We start from the raw sequence: 13,035 nt of genomic DNA, 5'->3' as shown, positions 1-13,035 counted from the left end.
TCAGGCCTGTAGGAAAGTAATTTCCGTTAGAGTAATAAACTAACCGGGATTTTCTTACCAACATACCTTACCAGATTTCTTAACGAAAAAAAAACATAAAAGAAATACAGGGCGGGACTAGTTAAAGCTGTATGCATATGTACAGTCCTGCACATCAACGAGTATAGATGACTTTCGACATAATCTTTCATATGACTTCACTTATACCAATCACGACTAAAATACTGAATTAAAATACTGTTATATTTTCCTGCCTTTGATAAGATGTTAGTTTTGTTCCACCTAGAGATATAACTCTCCTAAGAAAAAGGTTTTCAACATTCTGATTCATTTAACAATTTTACGTGTTAAAATGATGTGGGAAATATTTTTTAGCTTTTTTTACGTGTTAAAATGATGTGGGAAATTTTTTTAGCTAAAGGCCAAGGAGTTTAAAGTACAATGTACATGTAGCAATTAGAGAAAAGTCTAGCAGGTCTAGCAGGTCTACCAGTAATATTGATAGCAGGCGCAAAATCTAATTAAACCCCGAAAAGGAGGGAGTTCAATTAGTAATTTAATCCCCCCCCCCCAAAAAAAAAACACACAACAATTTATTAGTAATGAATTATTAATGACCGAACTTTTCAATCATCACTATTGAAATAAAAAAAAACTGTTCTTGATAATCATATTATAATTGTAGCTCATTTTCATGACTTTTAGGATTCCTGTGGAAAGTTCACAATAAAAAAATGTGCTTTTAAAAATTTAACATCTTTTGGTGTGACATTTTAAATTCATAATCATACATGTAACAGTTAAAAGAAGCGGGGAGAGGGGGGGGGGTACTTTCAGCAAGGACGGCCATTACCAACAATCAAGCCCCGAAACCCATATCCCGAAGGCAAATAAGTTGAGGTGTCAAGCAAGAAACATTTTTTTTTTCTGCTCTTGCATCATGTATTTAACCGCTTTTTTCTAAATATACAGTACTAGGCCTACACATCATATCGGCAAAAATATTTAGGAGTCCCTCTTTTTATTCCATGAAAAGCGGAAAACTTAATTAAATTCTAATATAAGATCTCATAATCACACTTAAAGGCAGAGATTTTAAGCACCTCCCTTATTTTTACCTGTAAAACATCAAAAACATGCCGGCTGTCAATCAAGCTGAGAAACAATAGGGCTAGATTTGATTGACGTGATCGCTTGAGCGCGATCTTACCTGGAGTGTGAATCGATCGCGGGGATCAATTAAAAACAATGCGTTTGATTTTTACCGACTGATTAAACAAAAATTATAAAATTAGAAAATCTGTTTTCCAGAATAAAATTAATTATGAGTACATAATTATTAATCTAACAGGTATTTTAATATGCTGACTATGATCTGGCTAATTTTACATTTATTCTTGAACATGACAACGAAAGTAACAGTACATCTTTCTGAAGATAAATTGGCGGCTATTGAAGCTTTATTTGCCTATAATGACTGGAATTGGGAACCTGAACAAGAAGAATCCGTAGTTTCTCAATCTCAAGTTGACCCCATCATTGAACCGTCAGACGGCTACTCTGCGTGTCTTGACTGTTTCTGTCGACCATGCGTAATGCACGAAAACAATCGGCAGCTTTGGTGGCCTGAAAGAAGTAGTCGACCTTCTACGAAGAATAGATTGAAACGAAAGATGTGTTATAAAAAGTTTTGGACAATGTTATGTCACAGAGGCATTTGGCAGGACGAACGATACATAGAAAGAAAGTCTCAAGCACTTAGTCAAGATCGTCGACATCGTCGTTTTGTGTGGCAGTCCCATGCATACAAACGGGATATTATGCCGAACTGTGTGGTACGTCAAGTGAGGGACTGGTTTCCTAATCCCCCCGATCAACCTTACATGGGCCATTTGTGGCACTGACTTTGAAAATAAACTGTGTGAAAAATGTGAAATAAATGAAAAAAAATTAAAAAAAAAAAAAAAAAAAAAAAAAGATGGCTCTATACAGGGGAGGCCTCCACGTGGCTAGAGCTGGAAACATTGGTCTTTATAGCGATCATATTGCAAATATATTTTTATTGAATTAAAATTATAATTATTTATTAAGATAAGAAAAATATAATTATTTATACAAACGATCGCTATAAGGACTGATGGCTAACGTCCCCAACACACACTATAAATGTATACACATATTAGCATGAACATTAAAATTTTATAAATTGAAGATATTCATTGAACATAATATTAGAACTAATGGCTGACAGGCCAGACACATTATGAAATATAAAATTTTACATATTTTTACATGAACATACATAAATATAAGATACCCACTGAACATGCTGAATACAAAGAGATTGAGAGAGAGAGATAGATAGATAGAGAGAAAAACAGGAGGCGTTTACACATAAAACAGTAGCTGATCTAGGATTCGGTCTCAATAAGTCCCCGACTTTTAGTTTTATTCGTGTTGTGTAAAGTAAAGTTTTAGCAATCCTTCGATTAATAAACAAAAAAAAAAAACTAGATTAAATTAATTTTAATTAATCTAGTGAATGTAAACAGTTTACATTTCCCATCCTGCATCGCTCTCTGGGCGCTTTATTTCATTGGTCAATTTCCCGAGGCGCCATTTTTGGAGGACCGAGAAGGACGAAGAAGAAGGTGTAAGCAGCTGGTAAATGTGAAAAGTTAAGATGGTTTCACCACCCAGTGTCTTTAAGACTGTGATAAATGCAATGGCCAACGATGAAGGATTAGTGTACGTATATTTTTGTTAACTTTTTACGGTAAATAGTTGTAATATTTGGCAACAACAAATCTTCACTATCGGAGGCAACTTTTGTTCTGACGCCATTTTGAAAAGTTGGATACCTAAGTTTTAAATTGTTAAGTGTATATATTGCAGAGAGAGAGAGAGAGAGAGAGAAATTTGAGACAGTGATACAGCATAACCAGAGACGTATACGTCTCTGAGCATAACTTAGATTACGGAGGCCCCAAAGGCGCCGTGCATGTGCATGCTGTATGTTGTAAAATGGCAACGTTTCGCCTTTTATCATGTTTATTAAAATGTATGCTCCATATGTATGTTCTCTCTCTATATATAAATGAATACTTTTCGGAATTAAAAAAAAATATTTTTAACCCCGCTCAAATTATCCGGATGATAATAGTTACACCGAGCATGGTTTCGTAGTTAAATTCAGACTGTAGAACATCCGGTTTGAATACATGTGTTTTCTGACTTTTCGGATAGCCAACTCTTGTTTTCTGGAACTTACGACTTATGGCAAGGTATAAATTACATATTTTTTGGTTCAAAACTTTGATAAAAGCATCGATATTTTTACAAAAAGTGTCTTCAATCTCAGCTTATCCGATTATTCATGAAGGATATCCTCATCAGAACAGTTGGAATAGATTGTAGCGAATAGCATAACCCTTAATCATATGCATGACGATGATATGGAGGAAAAATATACATAAAAAAGTGAATGTAGGTGAAAGCCTGTCCACTTTTCTGAAGAGATTAGGTTTGTTTTATTGATTATTGAAATAGTTTACTGCTCAAAAGATTTTTTTTTGTAATGTCTAACCTGTTGAGATGAAGATGTAAAAAAAGAAAAGCCTAATAGTGAATTAATATTGATAGTATGTCAAGAAATGCAAATGAATCATCAGCTTGAATTATCAGTTTTTTCACAATTATTGACCTGAGTAGGTCAATGTATAGCAAATAATGCACAATAAAACTACTTACATACATGTACACGGTATTGTCTTACTGAACAGATTTAGCTGTCATTAGGTCAAAATTGCAAATAATAACATGCTTCTTATATCTGTATATACAAGTAACTCTTGATGGCTTGAACTTAAATTTCTCGGAAGTTCTTGATCGCTTGAAGTGAGTCTCCGGTCCCGATTTTTTCCTCTATATAACTAAGCAGATTTGCTCTTGATTTCTCGAACTCCTGATCTCTCGAAACCCTTGATCCCTCTAAGTCAAAATGCAGTCCCGCTGTGCTATGAATTTTACCCTTGATACCCCGAAGTGGCTGTGTGTATACCCAGTTATAATGTTCAAACTTTTGCCATAACTGTTTATCTGTGTGTCTGTCTGAGTGTCTGTTGTCAACTTAAACCTTCACCATAACTTTAGAACTATAAGAGATAGTGGCTTCATATTTAGTATGCATACTCCACTAATGAAGTGCTTTCAAATGGCAACAAGGACAATGATTATGTGATCTTGACTGTGACCTGTATGCTAAAAAAAATTGCATTTTTGAACTTTGTTGCTGTGTTTCACAAGCGCATCTTGTTTTTAGCTCTACTGGTCAGAGACCAGAAGAGCTTATGCGATAGTAATGCGTCCGGCGTCCGTCCGTCTGTCTAGCTGTCCATCTGTCTGCAAACACTACTCCTCCTTAAATTTTAGTCTGATTTCAATATAACTTGGCACACAAGTAGACTATACATAATTCTGTGCATCAGTCTTTGATAAGTACAAACCACAGGGTTCTCCATGAGCTGTTTTACTGTGTTGCTCCCGACACAGTAAATTTTTCTCCGACACAGTAACGATTCAAATTTCATGCATGCGACACAGTAAAAATTTTGCCGACACAGTAAGAGTTGTGATAATTAGAAAATCTAAACACGCAAATTCTCTCTAACTGAAACTTTAATTTAATCAAACAATTCTACCGTCTTTCAATTCAAAAAGATATAACACGTAATTACTAGGGCTTCACCTTGAGTAATCAATCAATTATCTCCTAGACCCTCGCCGGACTTTACGCATGATGGAACAAAGACAAATAAATTGTTTTCACAATTCAATGTACCCGTTAATTGGTAGTTGCAATGGAATACTTTGTATTATATATGAAAAATATTTAAATATATCTTTCATATAGAGCAACAGCCCTAGAATTATGTAAGCACTGTACGCCAAACATAACATTGTACCAAAGTCATTTAATTGATGTAAATACATTGCCGAAAATTTTGAAATTTCAGCATGTTCAAAGAACTCTTTTAAATATTTCACTGTTCTGAAGTTCCTTTTTTGTGATGCGGTAGCTCGATCAAGAAACCTGATAAATAAACACGGCAAATCTACTCTCAAAAATGTTAAGTAGTTAGACTATCGGTCGGAATTTCCTCTGCTTTTCAGAATGTTTTTTTTTTATCAGTATGTAAGACCATACCATTTGTGTAACGAATTAGCGATTTTTAAATAAGTGTGTGCTTGTAATCTTTTGTAATTATAATAAATTGTGATTCAATTGCGAATTTGTTCGCGAAAATACCGCAAAATATTAGTGCTTCGCGTGAACTCTGCAACACAGTAAAATCTCAAATGATGGAGAATCCTGAACCAGTAGAGCTACAGTCTCGACAGAGACTTCTGGTTATTTTTTCTTCCATCCCGGTTGTTGCTAATGCTATTACATAATTAGTTTAAATTAGAATGCAATAGTACCTGGACATAATTTATCATTTCAGAGAGAAGAAAACTGTGACGTTAAAAGAAAACCAGTGAGATAAAATCATAGAAAATGCATGATGATTCAGGATGTGGTCATTTGGTAAGTAATAATTCATTCATGATTAGTATGTATATGACAATTGCCTGAAAAAAAAAAGATTCTAAATTTTATTTAAATACTGAACCGTGGTATATCAGCTGTGAGCTACAAGAAGTTTTATGTAAAAGCTAGGGCTGAAACAATTCGCCCCCTCAATGTTATGTGTGTATTGCTATGATTGACATACAATCAGTTCTCTAATACATACACTTCAATAAAACTTTGTCGTCTTGAACCTGAATTGAAAAGGAAAAAACTCTGAGATCTCTCCAAAAAATTGAATGAAAAAAAGGAAATGCTTATTAACTGATTTCTTGCTGGTCAGTATTTTGATTACTTAAAGGAAGCTCTAAAAACTGCACACTAAAGAGTTCTACTTTAATATCAGGTAGTGTTTTGAAGTTAGAGTGATCTGCCCTTAGATTAAGATTATGAAAAATGTTATTTTACAGTCAGTTAGATTATTTTTAATAGATTAAATTATTTTTAGCATTATTTAAAATTAAAAAAATAGGAAATTAGTTATTTTCATAAATTTTTCCAATGTAAGTAAACAGCTATGATTTCTGCTTACAGATAGTCCATTGTCTTTGAAAATTTCTTGGGGAAATGAGGCACATACCATATGTTCTAAATGCATAAAAAAGGCTCATTATGCATATATTTATATGAAATATGATAGATTTTTTTCTCTCCAAGGAATAATTTCTGCAAGTCACTAAGTTTTTAGAGTTTCCTGTATTTTATAGATATTCAATGAAATTATTTGAAGTATTAAATTTTGGTAAATTTTATGATACTAAAAGGTTATAAGGATGAAAAAACAGCATGCGTGTATGACAATCAGGGCTTAAATTTTTAATGTCTCTTAATTTTTCAGTGACATTAAAACAGGAATTGTCATCACCAATAGACTGAATTTCACTTTCCTAAGAGTTTTCTCCAATTGTCGGCGTATCGCTCATTTTTCCCACTTTGTCTTTTGTAAGTTACTTGTTAATATATTTTCAATCTTCAAAAATATTGGACAATTACGATCTGTATCTGTATTGCCAGAGTATGGGGGCAACATGAAAATCATAATGAATATGTTCATACAGATTTTATTTCTAAGATATTGTCCTTCAACGTTGATACGGTTAAAGAGGGAAAACAGCGTCTTAAGCCGGTTGACCCCAGATCGACCTTGCGAAGGGGAATAACTTTTGTAAATGTGAAACTCAAAGTCCTTTATGGTATATCATATAGATCTAAAACTGACTGAATTTTGATCAGCCAATTCATGAACATGATGAATGGATGTAAATAATGTTGGTCAATATATGTAAAAAAAAAAAAAATTAAATTACTTGTTTATATATACATTTGTGGTATCTCTCCCATTGAAGTTTATAAACTTGTTATTTATTTCTTAAATAAACTGAGCGTACATGCAATACCGGTATAAAATTACTCATAAGATACATGTATACTTAAACCATGATAAAATCATATGTGTCCAATTCAGCATATGATAAATCATTAACATACAAGTACATGTGTATATATACTGTAATACATATATATTGCATTATTTTTAGGTCCTGTTCTGTGGATGCCCTAAGACAGTGTCTACCCATCACTCCATCTGATATCACTTGTTCTGAGCATATTTCTCTCTCAAACTTAAACTACAGAGAGCCTGTGGATAGAGGATGAAGAGTGACCTTGGACTAATTTTCTAGGTCAAAGGTCAGTATCAAAATGTACTGTATATCTTTATTTAAAGTCGTAATCCAGAGTATATTTCTCTCTTGGTGTAATCTAGCTTTTGTGTAATGGGGTGGAGGGTCTGCAATGATCTTCAACCAATTCATAGGTCGAATATCAAAATTAAAAAAAAAATCTCTCCCTAATATTTTTGTTATTATAAAGGGTATGTTTTCTCTCAAACTAATCAAACTTAAAGCAGGGTTCTTAGTATGAGATACATGTAGTAATATATTCTCAATGACATAATAAGGCTGAAAACATTATTTATATTATGTTATTTTTTTTCACTTATCATAAAGCATTAAATATTAAAGAGATACATTAAATGCTGAAATCATATGTATCATGGTCATGGAAAGTAATTATTGATATTGATATATTAAAGGACATTGACTGATCTTTCAGATTTCTAAGTTATATTCAAGCATTATAATTCTGACATCATATAATAATTTTGTATGAATATTGCAGATCATAGGTGATGTGAAGAGAACCAGGAAACTGATGTTGAAAGAAGTACTTAATGACCCTTATGAATGGACTTAAATGTGAAAGACTGTTCAATTGTTTATCTAAGATATATGAATTTATTTAATATTTTGATATCATTGAAAAATTCAGTTACAGTTTTTGTACATCAAATGAATTATTAAACATATGAAATGGTAATGCTTTTTTCTTTTACATGTAATAAATTTTTTTGATAGATTTTTAAAAGAATACGCATTATTTCACATTGCTCCCTTTAGAAAAGTTGGGGAATCTTGAAGTTTCCCAGTAATTTCCACCAGGAATGGGACTCCAGATAATTCCACCAAGTTTCCGCCACACAGAAAGTGCTACACAAGTTCCATATAGTTTCCTGAGGCAAGGAAGCTTCAGGAATCATAAGGGTTCACGAGCTTCCATGTAGTTTCCCATAAAAGAAAACCTTAAGATTCCATCAAGTTTCCATTCCACAGAAACCACTACGCTCATATTCCATATGGTTTCCTGAGTCGAGGAAACTTTAGGAATCGTGAGGTTTCCCGAGCTTCCATGTAGTTTCCCGTATAAGGAAACCTAAAGATTCCATCAAGTTTCCATTCCACGGAAACCACTACGCTCCGATTCCATATGGTTTCCTGAGTCAAGGAAACTTTAGGAATAATGAGGTTTCCCGAGCTTCCATGTAGTTTCCCGTATAAGGAAACCTAAAGATTCCACCAAGTTTCCATTCCACGGAAACCCCCTACGCTCCGATTCCATCAAGTTTCCTGATTCTGGAAACTAGTGGAATCTTCAGGTTTCCCATTACGGGAAACTACATGGATGTTCGGGAAACCTCACGATTACAGAGGTTTCCGTGGTTCGGGATACCTTATGGAATCGGAGCGTAGGGGGTTTCCGTGTCACGGAAACTTGGCGGAATAACCTAGCATCCGCTACGGAAACCACTGGGAAACATGATGTAAACTTGAGGTTTCCATGTGGTTTCCATAAAGTTTCCCATGATGGGAAACCACTTTTTTCACCCAGTGTTGCTGTCTAAACGAAAGTAGGAAAATCCCATCTGCATATCATACCAATTGTGCACAAATAAAAACAATGAACGAAAAGTATTATTTAATGACATAAGAGCAAATAATTTGCTACGTTTTCTGTAAATAGGTATCAGAAATATTGGAGTTGTACCAATGCAATCATAATTTCATAAACGTATAGTATCAATATAACATCCTAGGTAAAATATATCTGAAATGACTGGCATTCGACCTCGCGCTTGTTTTTATACTGTATAAATCTCAATCCTTGCACAAAAATACCCTCAATCATCTTTATACACCCCTTCAATACTTCTGTAGACATTGTTACGTTCTTGCTAATCTTATATGAACCATAATATTAATGTTAATATTAATGTTTGACAGTGAAATCCCTGTCTTTACCTTGTCAAAACCACCCCATCTCATGGCATTCTCATCTGTAAATTCAAATGTCGCTTCCGTACTCAAATAATTTCTTCTTTTCTCTGTCACGCTCTTTCCGATCTGTGTTTGATTTTATTAGAGTTGTTTTTGGTTTTTTAAAATTTATAGCAGCTTCCTCTAAACTACCATTTTCTTCTTCAGTATTGAGTTTCATAAACTTTAAATTTGATGGGCTTGAGAAATATTTTGACTTCTTTTCCTTGGTAACGTTCCGCTGTCCTCATCTCTCCCATTTTTCCTCCTCTTGGGTGTCATCTTTGGCTCTCTGTGTTCTCATATAAGCAAGAGAAGATATTGCCAAGCCTTTTGCCGATACATAAAATAGACGACAGGCCTTTGTTTTTGTACACTGACGTATTGGAAACATATGCCTCTTCTACAATTATCTCGAAGTATTCGTAGAATGGGGACTGGGACCTCAAAGTTTCCCCATCAAGCACTTCGCGAGGCGCATCGTATGTATGAGTAAATGCATTTTCTTCAATATTGATGCCTTCCATCTTTATAATGCTTTTTTGCTGTCTTGCTGATCAGCTTACTTTTTGAAATTGTTGTTATATCCTCAACTAAAGTTCTTGCCCTTTCCAGTGATGTTGATGATTGTAATCGTGCTAATACATATAGCCAAAATATCTTCACATCTTTGATCTCTGTTGATTGAGCAATTACTTTTTGAAATAACTTATAATTTAGCATGTGGGCTGCACAAATGTGTAGAACAGTAAATTTTGATGACATAGTTCTAGATGATTGATTGATTAATTAATGTTTTACGCCGAATCAGCAATATTTCAGCCATATATCGGCGGTTAAAAGTAAATCATGTGACCAGTTTTTAAAGTTTTGGGTTTCTCTATGAGCCTACCCTTTTTCGAAAATCAGGGAAACGATCTTTTGCGTGCGAAGGGGGTTGTAATCCTTGACACGGGGCACCATTTAATGTCCCATCCGACTGACCTCAAAATGAAAATGTAAAGCTGTTCAATTAAAATGTCTTTCATTGAAATACATTAATTTAGATTTTACAGTAAAAATCAGTTTCTTGCAAATATTTTAATATTGTAAACGGATTAATATTTTGAAAAAGGTCATGCATTGTATGTATTTTATTAAAGAGTCTACTACGTATGGGCGAAAAATCAGAACATTCTAATAGTATGTGTTGTACAGTAATAACACAGTCACAAGAGATACATTCGGGTTGTTGTTCCTTGTTGAGTAGGTATGAATGAGTGAACCTTGAATGTCCAATACGAATTCTTGAAATAATAACTTCATCCTGACGTTTCAGACCAAAATTAGATGAATGATTAACTTTGTTCTGTATTGCATAAAGTTTATTATTATCGCAAAAATTCCAATATATATGCCATAGAAAATTAACATAATTTTTGATAAAATATTTCAAATCAGTATAAGGAATTTTAAACTGAACAATTTCATACTGAAGTGCTTTTTTCGCAGCACTGTCAGCCTTGGTGTTACCAGAAATACCAATATGACTTGGAATCCAACGGAATTCAACAACTTTACCTAGATTTGTAATATTAAAGTATTTGGTTAAAATATCTAAAATATACGGGTGATCAATGTTCATACTGCTTATTGATTGTAAACAGGAGAGAGAGTCTGAAAAAATTGTAAATAAATTATCACTAGATGATGAAGTTATGCTGTTTATATCAGAAGGTTGGAAATGAAGTTCACTGGATACAACTAGAGCGGGATCTATGGAGAGTATACCTAAAAACAAAAGAATGTAGATCATTGCTAGCTATAGAAGGGTTTGAGGTTAGAAACATCTCTGTACAGGTGTATGATTCGAACCCCTACTTCACCGGAGCTACTGGTCATGATGATAAGGTTTTGAAGGTTACCATATATGGGCTACCCCTGTCCGTTGATGACAGCGCTGTCTTTGATATGCTCAAAATATTTGATGTAAATATCAGAAGTGAAGTAAAATATGAAAACATTAGACACCCTGAAACACACCGTATGACCAATGTTTTGAACGGAAACAGGTTTTTTTTACATTGACCCGCTTCCCGATGGAAAATCTCTTCCGCGAAATGTCATCTGCGCTAAATTGAAATATCGAATATACCATCAGAACCAGACGTCTATGGATCCCAAAGTGCAGTGTTTCAACTGCTGGGCAACTGGACATAGGAGACAGCAGTGTAAGAAGGGCAAAGTCTATCGAGTCTATAGGAGTCTGTTCATACTCCAGGATCAACGGAGTGTCGGCACTATGTGGATACGTCAGATGTCAGTGAAATGGTGGTATTTCAAGGAAAGTATAATCCTCTCTCTAATTTATATCCGTGTGAGATAAGTGTGTTCGGTGAAAAGCATAAATCTGCGGAACACGCAGACCAACTGACCAAAGCAATTCGTGCAGGCGATCTAGAGGCGGCCAAGAAGGTGAGAGAAGCAGATACGGCTTTAGAAGCTAAAAGGCTAGGACATACGATATCAGATCCACTAGGATGGAACAACGACAAGGAGACGTTGATGGAGGAAATCGTTTGTTCAAAAGTTGACCAGATACCATAGGTAAAAGCCAACCTTGAAAACTCAACAAGTAACACCATTTTTAGTCCCCTACCGGTGAAACCGGGGGGGGGGGGGGACTATAGGTTTCCTCTGCGTCCGTCCGTCTGTCCGCCTGTCTGTCCCAGTCTGTCTGTCCCACTTGGTTTTCTGCACTTTTTTTCTAAACGCTTGCAGATATTGAGCTGAAATTTGGTATGTGTGTATCTTAATGAGTTACAGATCAAGTTTGAATTTCGCTTCGCTTCATTGATTTTTGACAGAATTATGGCATTTTGAATATTTTTCATAATCGCTTAATTAAGATCGGGTTCGAACTGCGCTAACTTACGATTGTCGACGAAAATATGAAGCGAGGAAAAGACGATGTAGAAATGAGTTGAATTTTCGTCTCAATGTGGATTATTTTATTAGTTTTAAGGCATTTACAACTTGAAAATCTTCCAGTTTTACCTTGGACATGACTTTTGCACATTATAAAATGACAGCCTGAAGAAAAAGGGGAACCCGGTAGGGGACATGTATTGCTTATGCAATACTCTCAGAATGCTTGTTGCAGAGGGTACTTATGACATATAGTCGGGCACAGGATTTGATAGTGAGGCAACATTACATACCGATCACAAGAAATGGCCCGGGCAGAACAAACTCGGAAAATATACCAAAAGCTTGCCTCAAAACACGCAAGAAAACTCCGAAGTTCTTCCCTTCCACGCAAAGGGACAAGTGAAAATCAGTCCAATATTGAGGACTTCCTAAGAGATGTCAAGAAAGGTCGCACAAAGAATACAAGTGTTAATAGCAAGAGTGATGCCGGATGAGAACGGTAAGTTAACACACTACAACATCCTTTCATGGACAATCCTACTTTAAAACTTTACGCCCTAAATGTTCAAGGTTTAAATACATACAAAAAGAGAACATTGCTGCTTGATTAGTTAAGAGATGCAAAATATGACAATTTTCTTACAAGAAACTTATTTTATAAAAGAACAAGAATCATATTATAACTCTCGTTGGTTTGGACAAATTATGCATTGTTTTTCTGAATAAGTATACAGTAGGTGTGTATCAATTTTGTTGATAAAAAAATTGTAAAATAGAGATCTTAAATCAATTTAAATCTTTAGATGATCGAAGACTATTTATTAATATTAAATATAACGAGCA

General features: G+C 34.6%; 2 long non-coding RNA genes across 2 annotated transcripts; both read left to right on the top strand.

Moving 5' to 3' along the window:
* The first annotated feature begins 3,003 nt into the window (after positions 1-3,003).
* LOC134268675 (uncharacterized) lies at positions 3,004-6,502 on the top strand. Its single transcript, XR_009992419.1, has 3 exons — positions 3,004-3,284; positions 5,505-5,587; positions 6,468-6,502. It is a non-coding gene; the product is annotated as an uncharacterized LOC134268675 (long non-coding RNA).
* Position 6,503: 1 nt separating this feature from the next.
* On the top strand, positions 6,504-7,977 carry LOC134268674 (uncharacterized). Its single transcript, XR_009992418.1, has 3 exons — positions 6,504-6,571; positions 7,168-7,318; positions 7,811-7,977. It is a non-coding gene; the product is annotated as an uncharacterized LOC134268674 (long non-coding RNA).
* Positions 7,978-13,035: the final 5,058 nt, after the last annotated feature.

Source organism: Saccostrea cucullata, unplaced genomic scaffold (assembly GCF_032062105.1).
Source record: "Saccostrea cucullata isolate Sc308-1 unplaced genomic scaffold, CSIRO_AGI_Scuc_v1 ctg9072, whole genome shotgun sequence".
NCBI classification, from domain to species: domain Eukaryota; kingdom Metazoa; phylum Mollusca; class Bivalvia; order Ostreida; family Ostreidae; genus Saccostrea; species Saccostrea cuccullata.
Note: the sequence above shows the minus strand (reverse complement) of the source record. Positions and strands in the feature narration are given on the sequence as shown.